Source organism: Heterodontus francisci, chromosome 1 (genome assembly GCF_036365525.1).
Source record: "Heterodontus francisci isolate sHetFra1 chromosome 1, sHetFra1.hap1, whole genome shotgun sequence".
Taxonomy (NCBI): Eukaryota; Metazoa; Chordata; class Chondrichthyes; order Heterodontiformes; family Heterodontidae; genus Heterodontus; species Heterodontus francisci.
Genome location: NC_090371.1, coordinates 108,745,916 through 108,763,417, shown reverse-complemented (window position 1 = coordinate 108,763,417; position 17,502 = coordinate 108,745,916).

Genomic DNA, 17,502 nt, shown 5'->3' with positions numbered 1-17,502 from the left:
GAGGAGGTTATCCTATGATGAGAGACAAAGTAAATTGTGCTTGTATTCTCTGGAGTTTAGAAGAATGAGAAATGATCTCATTGAAACATATAAGATTCTAAAGGGGCTGGATAGGGTATCACTGAGAGATTATTTCCGCTGGTCGGGGAATCTAAAACATGGGGGCACAGTCTCAGGGTAAGGGGCTGATCATTTAGGACTGAGTTGAGGAGAAATTACTTCACTCAAAGGGTTGTGAATCTTTGGAATTCTCTACCCCAGAGCGTTGTGAATGCTGCATTGTTGAAGGCTGGGGTGGACAGATTTTTGGTCTCTCAGGGAATCAAGAGGTATGGCGAGCGAGCAAGAAAGTGGAGTTGAATTCTAAGATCATCCATGATCATTTTGAATGGCAGAGCAGGCTTGATGGGCCAAATGGTCTACTCCTGCTCCTATTTATTGTGTTCTTTTTGTGTTCTTATGCACAAAGCCCAGCTCTGTGTTATCCTCTTAATTACATGCAGTGTCTGCATCTGAGCTGGTGGCTGCAAGTGTGAAATCAAGTGACAGTGCTGTGTCTTCATCATCACTGTCATCTTGCTCTTCCTCTACTGCCTGGCCAGGTTTCACTTCTTGGGTATCTGAAAGGAGAAAGGTACAAGGGTAAGACTGTAGTGCAGGGAGGGCGGGAAAGTAAGAGGTGCATGCTTACACCATCTATAACTTGTAAATCTCGAGAGATTGTGGGATTTGGGTTGTGAGAAGGAGGATTAGGTATGGGAACGCCATCATCTTCAATTGTTTCAGCCCTGCTGCTGACCAGGGCCTCAGCAATGGGCATCCCAATAATGACCAGCACCATCTCCTCCATGAGGACTGTCCCACTTTGATTAGCTTCTGCTGCCTCTGGATGTGCACCACCTTGTCCTGCAAGAGAGAGGTAAAGGAAAAGGTAAAAGAGAGAGGTGAGGTGAGAGTGACTGCCCTTGACATCAAGGCAGCATTTGACCGAGTATGGCATCAAGGAGCCCTAGCAAAACTGAGGTCAATGGGAATCAGGGGGTAAACTCTCTGCTGGCTGGAGTCATACCTAGCGCAAAGGAAGATGGTTGTGGTTATTGGAGGTCAATCATCTGAGCTCCAGGACATCACTGCAGGAATTCCTCAGGGTAGTGTTCTAGGCCCAACCATCTTCAGCTGCTTCATCAATGACCTTCCTTCAATCATAAGGTCAGAAGTGTGGATGTTCGCGGATGATTGCACAATGTTCAGCACCATTCATGACGCCTCAGATACTGAAACAGTCCGTGTAGAAATGCAGCAAGACCTGGACAATATCCAGGCTTGGGCTGATAAGTGGCAAGTAACATTCGCGCCACACAAGTGCCAGGCAATGACCATCTTCAACAAGAGAGAATCTAACCATCTCCCCTTGACATTCAACAGCATTACCATCGCTGAATCCCCCACTATCAACATCCTAGGGGTTACCATTGACCAGAAACTGAACTGGAGTAGCCATATAATTACCGTGGCTACAAAAGCAGGTCAGAAGCTAGGAATCCTGAGGCGAGTAACTCACCTCCTGACTCCACAAAGCCTGTCCATCATCTACAAGGCACAAGTCAGGAGTGTGATGGAATACTCTCCACTTGCCTGGATGGGTGCAGCTCCAACAACACTCAAGAAGCTCGACACCATCCAGGACAAAGCAGCCCGCTTGATTGGCACCCCATCTACAAACATTCACTCCCTCCACCACAGACGCACAGTGGCAGCAGTGCGTACCATCTACAAGATGCACTGCAGCAATGCACCAAGGCTCCTTAGACAGCATCTTCCAAACCCGCGACCTCTACCAACTGGAAGGGCAAGGGCAGCAAATGCATGGGAACACCACCACCTGCAAGTTCCCCTCCAAGTCACACACCATCCTGACTTGGAACTCTATCGGCGTTCCTTCACTGTCGCTGGGTCAAAATCCTGGAACTCCCTTCCTAACAGCACTGTGGGTGTACCTACCCCAAATGGACTGCAGTGGTTCAAGAAGGCAGCTCACCACCACCTTCTCAAGGGCAATTAGGGATGGGCAATAAATGGTGGCCTGACCAGCGTCGCCCACATCCCATGAATGAATAAAAAAAAAAATGTGCCAGTGAGTGTTGTCTAATCTGTTTGGCTGATGTGGCTGTCGTGGTATGTAAACTTTGAGATGTGAGCATGAGGCTTGCAGCAGTGCTAAGTTTGTGAGGGTGGAGTGAAGCATATGAATATCAGTGATGAGGCCTGATTGGTAGAGATTGTTGGTAGGTGAGTGATGGGTTTTGTGGTGAATTGCACAGTGTCTGAGGTAGGATATGGTATTTGAAGGTATATTCGCTAAGCTTGGCCACTCGTGTGAGGTCATTGAACTTCTGTGGCACTGCATCCATGTCCTTGGGGCTTGATTCTTGACACTGATCTCCATGGCTTTCTGCTCCCATGCCTTCTGATTGTGTGCCTGGAGGGCCTCTTGCTCCCGCGCCCACCCCCTCTCCCACTCCAGACACAATACGTCTATCCTACTTTCAACCTCCTCTACCAAGGCCTCCAGCATAGCCTTCACTCTCACATGTTGTGCCATTCCTCAGTTTCCTAGGTCAGATTCACTTTCTGCATGACTGCCAGCACCTGCAGCAGCCACAATGCACCTCCCCTTTAAGAAGTGCAGTCTACTTTTAGCAATGCAGGCTAGCGTTAACTGGTGCTAGCCACTCACGATATTGGTGCCCTGCTCAGACATTTGGCCAACCAACAGTACGGTTCAGTCTGGCTGGATGCTGAAAGCATTGAATCGAGCAGGCAGCACAAAGTTGGCATGCTGCCTGTGTTGCAGTCAATGTGCGTGGCTAATTGCACATTACTATCCCCACACTTATTTTCAGGGGCTATCGAATTTAGCCCCCATATAGTCCTAAAAATTATTATATTTTTCAGATTCCAGGTCAGATTATTGTGATTTCCTCTTTCACTATCATTTGTTTGGTTTGATTTAGTTCTATTTATCAAAAATGAATCTGGCACGATTAATCCACAGTATTGTAACAAGAGAGAAAATTAATATTTTTTAATTTTGTTGTGCTTTCTCCTTCAATTCAAATGTGCTCCAAAAGCAACGTCCACATGGTGGCATCTTCTCTATATGCAACTTGTGTGAATCACTGTTAAAGGTTTCAGGTAACTCAAAGCCTGCCATATGGTAATCCGTTGTTGCTTATTCAGTTATGATATAAACAAAGCTTCTCTTATCTATTATTGAAATCTTTAATTTGCATAGCATATGCCAGATATCATGCAAGGGTATGCTGGTTAGTTTCTTCAACTTCTTTCATTATGTCTTATGAAGTTTTCATTGGAAATTATTATAGTTCTCTTGCCGTGTTATTGAAAATCAGACCTGCCTGATTTAAGTGGCCACTCCATCCACCTAGCAGTCGGCTCTTGGAAAGATAAAGTTGGCCACATCATCAACGGGAATAATTAATTACCAATTTTGGGGCAATTGCCCCATTTCTGACCAGTAGGCAGCCTCAAAATTTCTCCCACAGATCTTTAAAGATGGCAGTGCACATGGAAACCACCACAAGAAAAGTGTTTTATATGCAATACCATTGAATATAAAAGCAGGGAAGTGAGGTTCAATTTGTAAAAGACATTGGTTAAGCCACAGTTCTAATATTGTACCAGTTCTGTACAATTATTATTGGATTAATGGAAAAGGTGCAGTGAAGATTCATACCATGCTCTAGCTAGAGTCCCAAAGGACCATAGGCAACTCCCCCATTAGAGAAAGATAGTTGGTGACATATAGCTTGAGAATCACCACTCCTCTAGTATGGGGCAAGGCAAGGAGGCAAGCCTCCATAAGCTACCACAGCCAGTACAGGGATTGAACCTTCCCTGTTTATATTTTGCTGCATTGCAGGCTAGCTGTCTACCCAACTGAGCGAACCAATCCCCAGCTCATAGCATGACTGAAAGGTTATAGGTGTGAAGATATGAACAAAATATTTTTTCCCCCAGAACATTGAATTTTCAGGGGAATCTAATAGAGGCTTTCAAATCATGAAAAGATTTATATGCAAAATATGCAATTTGTGACATATACAAACACAAAAAAAAAAGCATGAAGGCACCGTGATCTATTTGCTTTCAACTATCTGCTTCTTGGCCAGGGATTTGATGTCATTTGGGCATTATGCCAGTCAAAGTAGTTTCACTAATTTTATATCCAATTTTTCTGAAGGGTATGTATCCAATGCCCGCTGGGTAAGTGAGAAAGAAGACTATTAGAAATTGGATGATTAACACCATGACTAGACCTTGTGAATCAGATACACCTCCATGGTAAACGGCTATGGAAAGTATAAGTATGATTTTATTAGAAATGACAGTGTTTGTTTCTTGTTTGTTCAAACAGTAGTGTCACACAGCTGCTTTATTACTTTTTGACATACAGATATGAGATAAAAAGCTTTCCTTTCTCAAAAATATAATTCCTCGTAACATTTCTTGAAAAATAAATCAATTGTATTCATTGGCAGCCAGTTTCAGTAATGTGCACTTGATATAATTGTGGCACTAAACTCAAGTCTTTGCCCAAGGCTCTTGCCAATCTCAGAGCTATAATAGAGTAAAAATCAGTCAGCAACAAAAACAAACCACGCATTACTGAGATTGACCTGGCTCTGAATGTTTAAATATCTTCATAATGGATGACAACTGGGAGATTTTTTATTACTAATTTTAATGGAGAGGTTTTCTCAGCTTATGTAAAAAATAGGTGATTGTGGGGACTATATTTTAATGCACTACTACATTCCATAACTTTACCTTAGAAATTATTTTACCAATTATTGACCAGTTTATATCTGCAAGGCTCAGGGCTCCACTGGCAAACCTCAGTATAGGTTTAGGAATAGGGGGATAGAGCAGATGAATGCATGGCTGAGGAGATGGTGCAGTGGGGAGGGCTTTAGTTTCCTGGATCACTGGGTCTGTTTCTGGCAAAGGTGGGACCTGTACAGGTTGGACGGATTGCACTTGAACACCTGAACTGGAACGGGAGCAACATCCTTGCTGGAAGGTTTGCTAGTGCTGTTGGGGGGGGTGGGGTTTAAACTAATTTGGCAGGGGGATGGGATACAGAGTGGAGGTACAGTAGGGGGTGATGCACAGTCAAATATAGAAGAGAAGCTGAGTCAGTCTGGAAGGCAGAGCAAATATAGACCTGTTAAGGCACAAGTGAAAAATGCAAGACTGGATTGCATCTATTTTAATGCAAGGAGTCTTACTAGTAAGCCAGATGAATTGAGGGCGTTGATTAGCACATGAGATTATGATATTATTGCTATCACAGAGAGATGGTTGAGGGAGGGGCAGGACTGGCAGCTCAATATTCCAGGGTATAGAATCTTCAGGCGTGACAGGGGAGGGGATAAAAGAGGAGGTGGCATTGCACTGTTGATCAAGGAGTCAATTACTGCAGTGAGGAGGGATGAAATCTTAGAAGGTTCCTCAAATGAGACCATATGGGTAGAACTTAAAAACAAAAAGGTGGCGCAGTGGCTAGCACCGCAACCTCACAGCTCCAGCGCCCCAGATTCAGTTCTGGGTACTGCCTGTGCAGAGTTTGCAAGCTCCCCCTGTGATCGCGTGGGTTTCCTCCGGGTGCTCCGGTTTCCTCCCACATGCCAAAGATAGGTAAATTGGCCATTGTGTAAAATTGCCCCTAGTGTAGGTAGGTGGTAGGAGAATTGAGGGAAGGTGGGGATGTGAGAGGGAAAAATGGGATTAATGTAGGATTAGTATAAATGGATGGTTGATGGTCAGCATGGACTTGTTGGGCTGAATGGCCTGTTTCGGTGCTGTATCTCTGTATGACTTGTCTGTGACTGTACTACAGGCCTCCAAACAGTCAGGGACAGATAGAGGAGCAGATATGTGGGCAAATCTCAGAGAGGTGTAAAAATAATAGGGTAATAACAGTAGGAGATTTCAACTTCCCCAATATCAACTAGGATAGTCTTAGTTCAAAAGGCTTAAAGGGGGCGGAATTCTTAAAATGCATCCAGGAGAGCTTTTTGAGCCAGTATGTAGAAAGTTCCACAACAGAAGGGGCAGTACTGGATCTAATCCTAGGGAATGAAGCAGGCCAAGTGGTAGAAGTGTTAGTGAGGGAGCATCTCGGGGATAGTGACCATAACTCTGTAAGATTTAAGGTAGTTATGGAAAAGGACAAAGATGGACCGGAAATAAAGGTACTGAATTGGGGGAAGGCCGATTTCAATACGATAAAACAGGATCTGGCCTAAGTGGACTGGGAGCAGCTACTTGTAGGAATGTCTACATCAGACCAGTGGGAGTCATTCAAAGAGGAAATAGTGAGAGCTCAGAGCCAACATGTACCCGAAAAGGTGAAGAGTAGGAACAACAAGTCCAGGGAACCCTGGACATCAAGGGATATAGAGGATTGGATCAGGATAAAAAAGGAGGCTTATGGCAGATTCAGAGCACTGAAAACAGCGGAGGCGTTAGAGGAGCATAGAAAGTGTAGGGGGGTACTTAAAAAAGTAATTAGGAGAGCGAAGAGGAGACATGAAAAACATTGGCAGGCAAGATAAAGGAAAATCCTAAGGCATTTTATAAGTATATTAAGGGCAAGAGGATAACCAGGGAAAGAGTAGAGCCCATTAGGGACCAAAGTGGCAATCTGTGTGTGGAGCTGGAGGACATAGGTGAGGTTTTAAATGATTACTTTTCATTGTTTTCACAATGGAGAAGGACGATGTAGGTGTAAAGATCAGGGAGGGGGATTGTGATATACCTGAACATATTAGCATTGAAAGGGAGGAAGTCTTAACTGTTTTAGTGGACTTAAAAGTGGATAAATCCCCAGACCCAGATGAGATGTATCCCAGGCTGTTATGTGAGGCATGGAAGGAGACAGCAGGGGCTCTGACACAAATTTTCAAATCCTCTCTGGCCACAGGAAAGGTACCAGAGGATTGGGGGACAGCGAATGTGGTACCGTTATTCAAGAAGGGCAGTAGGGATAAACTAGGTAATTACAGGCTAGTGAGTCTAACATCAGTGGTAGGGAAACTATTGGAAAACATTCTGAGGGACAGGATTAATCTCCACTTGGAGAGGCAGGGATTAATCAGGGATAGTCAGCATGGCTTTGTCAGGGGGAGATTGTGTCTAACTAACTTGATTGAATTTTTTGAGGTGGGGACTAGATGTGTAGATGAGGGTAAAGATGAAGGTAGATGTAGTCTACAGGGACTTCAGTAAGGCTTTTGATAAGGTCCCGCATGGGAGATTGGTTAAGAAGGTAAGAGCCCATGGGATCCAGGGCAATTTGGCAAATTGGATCCAAAATTGGCTTAGTGGCAAGAGGTAGAGGGTGATGGTCACGTGTTGTTTCTGTGAATGGAAGCCTCTACCAGGGATCGGTGCTGGGCCCCTTGTTGTTTGCCACGTACATTAATGATTTAGACATGAATATAGGAGGTCTGATCGGTAAGTTCGCAGATGACACGAAAATTGGTGGTGTCATAAATAGTGAGGAGGAAAGCCTTAGATTACAGGATGATATAGATGGGCTGGTAAGATGGGCAGAGCAGTGGCAAATGGAATTTAATTCTGAGAAGTGTGAGGTGATGCATTTTGGGAGGATTAACAAGTTAAGGGAAAATACAATGGATGGTAGGACCCTAGAAAGTACAGAGGGACCTTGGTGTACTTGTCCATAGATCACTGAAGGTAGCAGCACAGGTAGATAAGGTGGTTAGGAAGGCATATGGGATACTTGCCTTTATTAGCTGAGGCACAGAATATAAGAGCAGGGAGGTTATAATGGAGCTGTATAAAATGCTGGTTAGGCCACAGCTGGAGAACTGTGTACAGTTCTGGACACCACACTATAGGAAGGATGTGATTGCAATGGAGAGGGTGCAGAGGAGATTCACCAGGATGTTGCCTGGGCTGGAGCATTTCAGCTATGAAGAGAGACTGAAAAGGCTAGGGTTGTTTTCCTTGGAGCAGAGAAGGCTGAGGGGGGGGACATGATTGAGGTATACAAAATTATGAGGGGCATTAATACGTTAGATAGGAAGAAACCTTTTCCCTTCGCGGAGAGGTCAATAACCAAGGGGCATAGATTTAAGGTAAGGGGCATGAGGTTTAGAGGGGATTTGAGGAAAAGTTTTTTCACCCAGAGGGTGGTTGGAATCTGGAACACACTACCTGAAGAGGTGGTAGAGGCAGGAACCCTCACAACATTTAAGAAGTATTTAGATGAGCACTTGAAACACCATAGCATACCAGGTTACGGGCCAAGTGCTGGAAAATGGGTTTAGAATAGTTAGGTGCTTGATGGCCAGCACAGACGTGGTGGGCTGAAGGGCCTGTTTCTGTGCTGTATAACTCTATGACTCTCTGACTCAGCAACAAACTGAAGACTATCATAAATCAGTTGTTAACCTCCGAGAAAATCTTTGTCTCTCTCTCACTAAACCTGTTTCACCAACACAAACTTTAAAGAAAATCAATTTTCTCTCCTTTTCTGAGGCACGTACTTCTGCTGTGGTATGATTCCACAGATACCAGCAGCAGCATCTCTTAGTACCTTATCCAAATGGATACTATTCATCTGTGGGCTTAGAGTATGAAGCTGAAATTTCCATCAGATGCAGTCTTTGCCAGATGAGTGTTGTGGTGGGATTGTTGCTGCCTGACATGATGAATGCTGAAATAAAAACAGAAAATGCTGGATATCATCAGCACCTTAGCATTTGTAGAAAGAGAAACAGATTGGCTGTTTAACAGGCTGGATTTTATTCTGGCGACCAAGGTCCCAGCGACAGACAGGAAGCGGGAAGAGAACCCGCCTTGGCCCTTCATTGGACCCCCATTGGAATTTCATGGCAGGCAGCCAATAAACTGCCCGCCGTCAGGGACAACGTCCCTTTAAGGGACGGATTCCCACCTCCAGAGCTGTTGGCCAATCAGATGGCCGGCAGCTCTGCAGTACTGGCAACACCACTAGGAGCAGTGGCCACTGCCGGTAGTGCAGGAGGCCCTGCAGTGTTGAAGAGAGAAGACCCTGGGAGAGGTAAGTGGGGTTGACATTGCCGGGGCCAGTCAGGCATGCCCCGGCAACAGGATGGCGGGGGTGCGGGTCTTCCCGGGGGGGGCGGCGCTTGCCGCCTGGGGGAGCCCTGGATTGTCCCCAAAGGAGGGACTTCCCCCTTCCGACCCTGCTTGGAGACTGCAAGCTTTATTTGGAGGCCTCCCCCGGGGCGGCAGGCCCCTCCCGCTTCTACAAAATTGAGGTCTACAAAACATCAGGAATACCGCCTCCTGCTATTTTGTTTGCCCCCGCCACCCCCTCCTGCCCCCCACCCACACATCCACCTCTGTGCCTGCCTCCAAGGGCAGTACAAAATTCTGCCCAACATTTCAGGTCAATGACTTTCATTATATGATAAAAATTCTGATGAAAGATCATCAACCTGAAATGTTAACTCTTTCTCTTTGAACAGATGCTGACTGAACCTGGCCTGCTGAATATTTTCAGCATTTTCTGTTTTTATTTCAGATTTTTAGCATCCAGAGTATTTTGCTTTTGTATGATGAATATTGATCTCTTAATAATTTCTGGGCTAAGTCTATTTAAATAATGTGGTCAAACTCTAAGCATTGGTGATGCCTCGGATTGAGAGATTGCCCCTTTGGGGCAGGAAATATTCTGCTGTAGGATTTTAATACCTGCAGCAGTTCAAAGGGCAGCCACATTCAGAAGTGTTTTTCCTATCAACAAATATCTGTTACATAGAATGTCTGAAAGGTCTGCTACAAGGTACAGCACCCCAGATTTTGTGATACAGAAATAGAAGTGCTCCTGCAGGAGATTAGCGTTTGGAAGTGAGGTCCTTTTTGGAACGGAGACAGAGGAGCCAAACGACAGTAACTCAGGATAGTGGAGGGATATGGCCAGGGCTGCAATTACCAGCTCAATGATCTAAAGAATTACATTCCAGTACAGGAAGTAATTTAATGACCTTGTTAAGTCAGAATAGGTGGGATGAGCCAGCATCAGAATGCACTACACTAAGCATGTTTGCCAGTTACACTGACTTCCCGTCACACTCTGTTAAAAAGTGCTTGAATTGTTTCCCATCTACTTGAGGAGACAGTATAGCACTCTTAATACCCTTTGCCTCTACACCCATCTATAAGTGTTCTTTCACTCATGGAGTTGCATGTAACTATCCTACAATGACCCTCAATGGGATCAATTTCTTACCCTCATGGATCTGTCATTAATCAATTATGTGCTCTTTTAAAATAATCAGATTGCAACAGGTAGGAATGCCCCCAAACCACTTACAACCTATGAAGACTGAGCCACGCACTTCCAGAAAGAGATCATTGAGGATGTTGGAGACAGGGAACATAGGACTTAGGAGCAGGAGTAGGCCATTCAGCCTTTGAGGCCTGCTCCGCCATTCGATAAGATCATGGCTGATCTGGTTGTGATCTCAACTCCACTTTCCTGTCTACGCCCATAACCCTTGACTCCCTTGTCTAGCAAAAATCTATCAAACTCATTCTCGAATAAATTCAATGACCCTCCCTCCACTGCTTTCTGGGGAAGAGAATTCCACAGATTAATGACCCGTTGAGAGAAAAAATTTCTCCTCATCTGTCTTAAGAGGGAAACCTCTTATTCTTAAACTGAGTCTCCTAGTTCTAGACTCCCCCACAAGAGGAAACACCCTCCCAGTTTCAATAAGATCACCTCCCATTCTTCTAAATTCCAATGGGTATAGGCCCAACCAAGTTTTCTTCATAAGATATCCCCTACATTTTCTATTTATAACAACATGTATGTTCCATTTCCTCCCCAACCCCACACGGTCATCTTTGTGCCATGCTGTGGTGTGTCCATGTTCGGATGCAAACTTCTTTAATCTCTCTTGTAAACTCAGGATCTGATGGAAGGAATTGGGTATTATATAAAGGGTGGTGGAGGGTGATTGTTCTGTACATTTAGAATACAGAATTAGTTGAGTGAACCATCCCTGAACTGTTTCTAACACAATTATAACCTTTTTCAAATAAGGAGACCAAAACTGTACACAGTACTGCAGATGTGGTCTCACCAAGGCCCTGCATAGCTGCAGTAAAACTTCCCTACTTATAGACTTGATTCCCCTTGCAATAAACGTCAACATTCCATTTGCCTTCCAAATCACTTGCTGTACCTGCATACCAGCCTTTTGTGATTCATGTACCGGGACACCCAGATCCCTCTGTACCGCCGAGTTCTGCAGTAGCACAGTATGTGTTAACTGAGGGCTTATTAGACCATTCTATTTCTGCTTCTATTGGACCCTTCATAATTGTTACTGAACCATATCATGAAACCCTTATGCCACTCCTTTGTCTGAAAGTAACATGTGAGCTCTGATTTTCAGGAAACCATTCTAACTGTTCATCTGCTTTTTCTCCTGTAAAAGAGCATCAGGAATAGACACCTCACTATCCAGTAATGCCAGCATTTTAAAGCATGAACTGTTACTCATTCTATCTTTCCCAAATGTGAGTCCAGGGACATGCACCCCAGGGGAGGGAGATACTGAGAAAGAAGGTAGTGTAGTGGTGAGACAGCGAACATGAATGAGCAGCAGCTGCTAAAGGTGGCACATGAAGAGGGAAACTTTGCTGCCTGGATGGTCAGGAGGCATCATCTCTCAGTTGGAGACCCTGAGGTATGAAGCTTATAATTCTTGCATTTAAAAGAATGATGCTCACTGAAGGTTTGTGTGGCAGCTCCAAGAACATTGACAATGCAGGCCCCAGTGACAGAAGCCCTATGGTCAATCTTTGTTTCCTCCATGGATGCTCAGACTCCTATTATAGAGTATACCGGAGAAGACTGTTGCTACTGGTTTGAACAGGCTTGCTGACCAGTTGGAGACAAGCTTCGTTGAGGGGTTCATTAATCTCATTCAAACCATTAGGTCACTTTCTTGCAGGCCAACAGCCAAATAGTGACAGCACTCGTCACTAGTGGCATGCCAGGAAGGTACACAAATGATAGTGCTGTCTCTCTGAGTAGCGCCACATGGGTACCTCCTGACTAGCCCCTTGTCTGCATATTTGACAACTAAGAGGCAAAGCCAGGTTGGCCATTAACAGCAACAACAACTTGCATTTATATGTTGTCTTAATGTAGAAAAATTGTCTCAAGGTGCTTCACTGAAGTGAAAGCCAGCATGAAATCTATCCCAGCACTTAGCTTCCATGAGATGCAGGGCACCTCAGCCCCAAGAGGCTCTCCCAGATACACCATAGCCAGTCACACTCAAATCACATCTCAGAAAAGCACAAGATTTAGTTTAAGAATGCATACATCAGATACTGGTACCGAGAGGAAGTAAAGCATATACAGAAGCTATTCATTTCAAATAAAATGATGGCAAGTTGTTCTTGGCAAGACAATGTGAGTTGATACATACAGAGTGGAAGAAAGAAAGCATCATCATTTGTGTACCTTCCTTGCTTGCCACTAGTGATGGGCACTGTCTTCTTTGGCCTCCTTATCTTGAGAGACAATGGGTAAGCGCCTGGAGGTGGTCAGTGGTGTGTGGAGCATCGCCTGGAGTGGCTATAAAGGCCAATTCTAGAGTGACAGTCTCTTCCACAGGTGCTGCAGAAAAATTTGATTGTCGGGGCTGTTACACAGTTGGCTCTTCCCTTGCGCCTCTGTCTTTTTTCCTGTCAACTGCTAAGTCTCTTCAATTTGCCACACTTTAGCCCCGCCTTTATGGCTGTCCGCCAGCTCTGGCGATCGCTGGCAACTGACTCCCACGACTTGTGATCAATGGCACAGGACTTCATGTCGCGTTTGCAGACGTCAATGAGACGTGACTGATTTGGTAACATCAAACGCTGTTTGGCTATTGTAGTAGATTACAGTATCTTTGTGATAGAAAGGGAATGTAGACAGAATAATTAATCCTGCTTGCTGTATTGAATAGAAGATTTCCTTTATCAGACTGGTTGTGAGTGTCTTGCAGCCAGAAACAGTTTGTCCTCCATTACTTATTAAGCTGTCATCCCTCTTTCTGATTTTAATTTACCTGCAGGGTAATTGCTAGCAATTCTGAATGCTTATATTATACTAATGTAATTTATACTCAGCAGAAAAATGGTGATTTGATGTTACCAAATCAGTCGCTCCTCATTGACATTTACCAATTCCAACTTCTGCAGAAGTAACATTGGAAAATTGATGAAGGGTGGTGAGAGGACTAAAATGGGAAATATTTGGTGTGGTTACAACTTGGCCTCAAATTCCTAGACATCTCTCACTATCAAGAAGGTGCTTCTGCTCTGGACTACACTGGCTGTACCGTAAGGCCCAACTGCTGTCTCTGATTTGCTGCTCTTTTGCGATATTTAAAGTAACTTTGCCCTTCTCTCACGACTGCTGTGATTGAGAGGCTTGAATCTCCTTCATAGCCTGTCATTGACTGGTTATACTGGCTTTTCAGCTGCAGTCTGTTCCTGGCCTGAAAATCACTTGCCTGGGCCAAAGAACCAACCTCTGCTCCTTCTGGATGTTATGGCATCCTCCAACTTCGCCATCATCGTTTTGATCCTGAAACTGACTCTGTACGCCTCCTGCATCCTCATTCCCATGAAAATAATGCCATCAGTGCAGCCTCTGATACTCTACCCTCATATAGCTTCTGGACTTCACTCACTACACCTGTCTCCGAACTTTGACAACGGTTCATCGATACTCCATACTGTTTCTATCTATCTATGTAAATATTATCCCACCATGGTACTTCTGACTTTGAACACTGAACTCCTTTCTATTATCTCCTAGCTATTTCCTATTTCCCGTTTACTATTGTGTTTTTATGTATCCTTTTTATGTAACCAGGCCTCTGCAACTTGAACTTCCCCTGAGTCCATTTACGTGGGCATTTTGGCTTCCACTCTTGACCTGAGTCCATTACTCTATTTCCACTTTTGCTCTTTCTATCTACTTCTTTTCTCTTTACCCCTCCTGGACCCCTCTTTTTTATTCTTTCATGGGATGTGGGCATTACTGGCAAGGCCAGCATTTGTTGCTCATCCTTAATTCCCCTTGAGAAGGTGACAGTAAGCTGCCTTTTTGAACTACTGCAGTCATCTGGTGCAGGTACACTCACAGTGCTGTTAGGGAGGGACTTCCAGGATTTTGATCCAGCGACAGTGAAGGAATGGAGATATAGTTCCAAGTCAGGATGGTGTGTGACTTGGAGGGGATCTTGCAGCTGGTGGTGTTCCCATGCATCTGCTGTTCTTGTCCTTCTAGCTGGAAGAGGTTGCGGGTTTGAAAGGTGCTGTCAAAGGAGGCATGGTGAGTTGCTGCAGTGCATCTTGTAGATGGTACACACTGCTGCCACTGTGTGTCGATGGTGGAGGGAGTGAATGTTGAAGGTGGATGATGGGATGCCAATCAAGTGGGCTGCTTTGTTCTGGATGGTGTCGAGCTTCCTGCGTGTTGTTGGAGCTGCACTCATCCAGGCAAGTGGAGAGTATTCCATCACACTCTGACTTATGCCTTGTAGATGGTGGACAGGCTTTGGGGAGTCGGGAGGTGACTTGGAACTATATCTCCGTTCCTTCACTATCGCTGGATCAAAATCCTGGAAGTTCCTCCCTAACAGCACTGTGAGTGTACCTGCACCAGATGACGCAGTGGTTCAATTCTCTCACCGCAGAATTCCCAGTCTCTGACCTGCTCTTGTAGCCACAGTATTTATGTTTCTGGTAAATTGTAGCCCCCAGAATGTTGATAGTGGGGGATTCAGCGAAGGTAATGCCATTGAATGTCAAGAGGCGATGGTTAGATTCTCTCTTATTGGAGATCGTTGGTGTGAATGTTACCTGCCACTTATCAGCCCAAGCCTGAATGTTGTCCAGGTCTTGCTGCATATGGACAGGGACTGCTTCTGTATCTGAAGAGTCGCAAATGGTACTGAACATCATACAATTATCAGCGAACATCCCCACTTCTGACCTTATGATGGAGTGAAGCAGCTGAAGATGGTTGGGCCTAGGACACTACCCTGAGGAATTCCTGCAGCAATGTCCTGGGGCTGAGATGATTGGCCTCCAACAGCCACAATCATATGCCTTTCTGCTAGGTATGACTCCAAACAGTGGAGAGTTTTCCCCTTGATTCCCATCAACTTCAGTTTTGATAGGGCCCTTTGATGCCACACTTGGTGAAATGCTGCCTTGATATCCAGGGCAACCACTCTCACCTCATCTGAGTTCAGCTCTTTTGTCCATGTTTGTACCAAGGCTGTATTGAGGTCAGGAGCTGAGTGGCCCTCGAAGAACCCAAACTGAGCAGTGGTGATTAGCTTATTGCTGTTTAAGTGACTTGATAGCACTGTCGACGACACCTTCCATCATTTTGCTAATGACTGAGAGTATACTGATGGGGCAGTAATTGGCCTGATTGGATTTGTCCTGCTTTTTGTGTGCTTTTTCTATTGTCATGCTTCCTTTCACTTCTCCTGTCAGGCACTCTGCCCTCCCAATTCCCTACCCCAACCCTTCAGTATTCCTCGACCTTCCTGCTCTCTTGCCGCCATCCCAGGCTTGACTCTCTCTTAGATAAGCCTACAGCTTCCCTCTGTGCCTCTCTTGGCATCCTTTGCAGGGCTCATCGATGCACTCAGCACTGGCTCATAATGAGCAGCAACCCCACTTGCCCCATTCCACATCGACCTACCCGCCCAGTGTGCCCTCTGGGGGCTAATCTTACCAATCACCTTCCTGTCCAACTCACCCTCCCACTGCTGACCCTGTGGACTCTACCAGCAGATCAGCTCTCACCATTTCCCTCTTGAATGTCAGTTCACTTATGAACAAGGCCCTTGCCATCTATCAGCTTACTGTGAATGATTGTATCGACATCATGACCTTGATGGAAACCTGGTTGAGGGGTGATGCCACCTTGCCACTTAATGAAGCTTCGTCACCTGACTACATCTTCCACCACTTTACCCACAAAGACCTCGAAGTGGGGGTGTGGCGCTTATCACCAGATCACACCTTGTTTCATCCCTCTCCCCTCTCATTTAAAATTATCATTCTCTATTGCCCTCCCAAACACGATAAAAATGTTATCACCGCAATATCTCCACTGTCTTCCTCCCTCAGCCTCTGCACTAGACGACTTCTCATCCTCAGTGATTTCAATTTCAACTGTACTCATCATATTCTCTCTCTCCTCTTGAGTTCACTGCCCTCTTGTTCTTCCTAAATCTCTCCCTCGTTGGAAACTCCCCAACCCATATTAATGCACCCCCACCCCGCCACATTGACCTTGACATCTCATGTGGTCTTGCTCGTCCCATCTTATCAATTACAGTTATGGCCATCTCTGATCACTTCCTTGTATCATTCTCCACCCACATTCCTCTTCCATGCCGCAACCCTACCTCATTCTGTAACCTTCCCTGGAAAAATCTCTGCCCCTATTCACTTACAACTGCACTTTCAAAATCTGAACTGTCTAGCCTCTGGCCCTCCATTCGCCATGACATTTCTGCAGCTATTGATTTGCTCAACCGTACCCTCTCCTCCACCTTTGATACCTTGTGCCCAATAAAACCATTACTGTCTCTCACCTTGACCTTGCCCCCTGGCACGGTCTTCATCTTTGCTCCTTTAAGTCCAAGGGATGCAGACTTGAGATGATATGGCAGACAACTAGTATAGCCATCCACCATCAGATCTGTCTGGTCCACATAAAACATTATCAGGTCCTGCTCTCGTCTGCTAAAATTGCTCACTATTCCAGGAACATCCTGGAATGTAAAGTTAACCCCTAACTTCTTTTCTCTACTGCAAACTGTCTTAAACCCTCTGTCCGCTCCACCCTCCCTCCAACAATAATTGCGAGGAGCTGATGGACTTCTTTGTCACTAAGTTCGACACCATCCGATCAGCTGCCTCTACCGCATCCCTCCCTTCCTCTAGCCCACCTGGCGAAACTTTCTCTAAAACTCCCCACTGCCCTAGCCCTGAACGTGCATATTTCTCTAGTTTCTCTCCTATCTCCGCTTATACCCTCTCTGAGCTCATCTTGTCCATGAAACTCACCTTCTGCTCCCTTGACTCTATTCCCCTAGAACTGCTAATCACCCAACTTTCCTTCCTGGCTCCCACGTTATCCAATATTGTAAACAGTTCTCTCTCTTCAGTTGTTGTCCCTCTCTCCTTTAAATCTGCCATCACCACCCCTCTCCTCAAAAAACAACCCTTAATCCCACTGCCCACCCTTGCAAAATACCACCCCATCTCCAACCTTCCTTTCCTCGCCAAAGTCCTTGAATGTGTTGTCGACTCCAAAATCCGTTCCCATCTTTCCCAGAACTCCATGTTTGAATCCCTCCA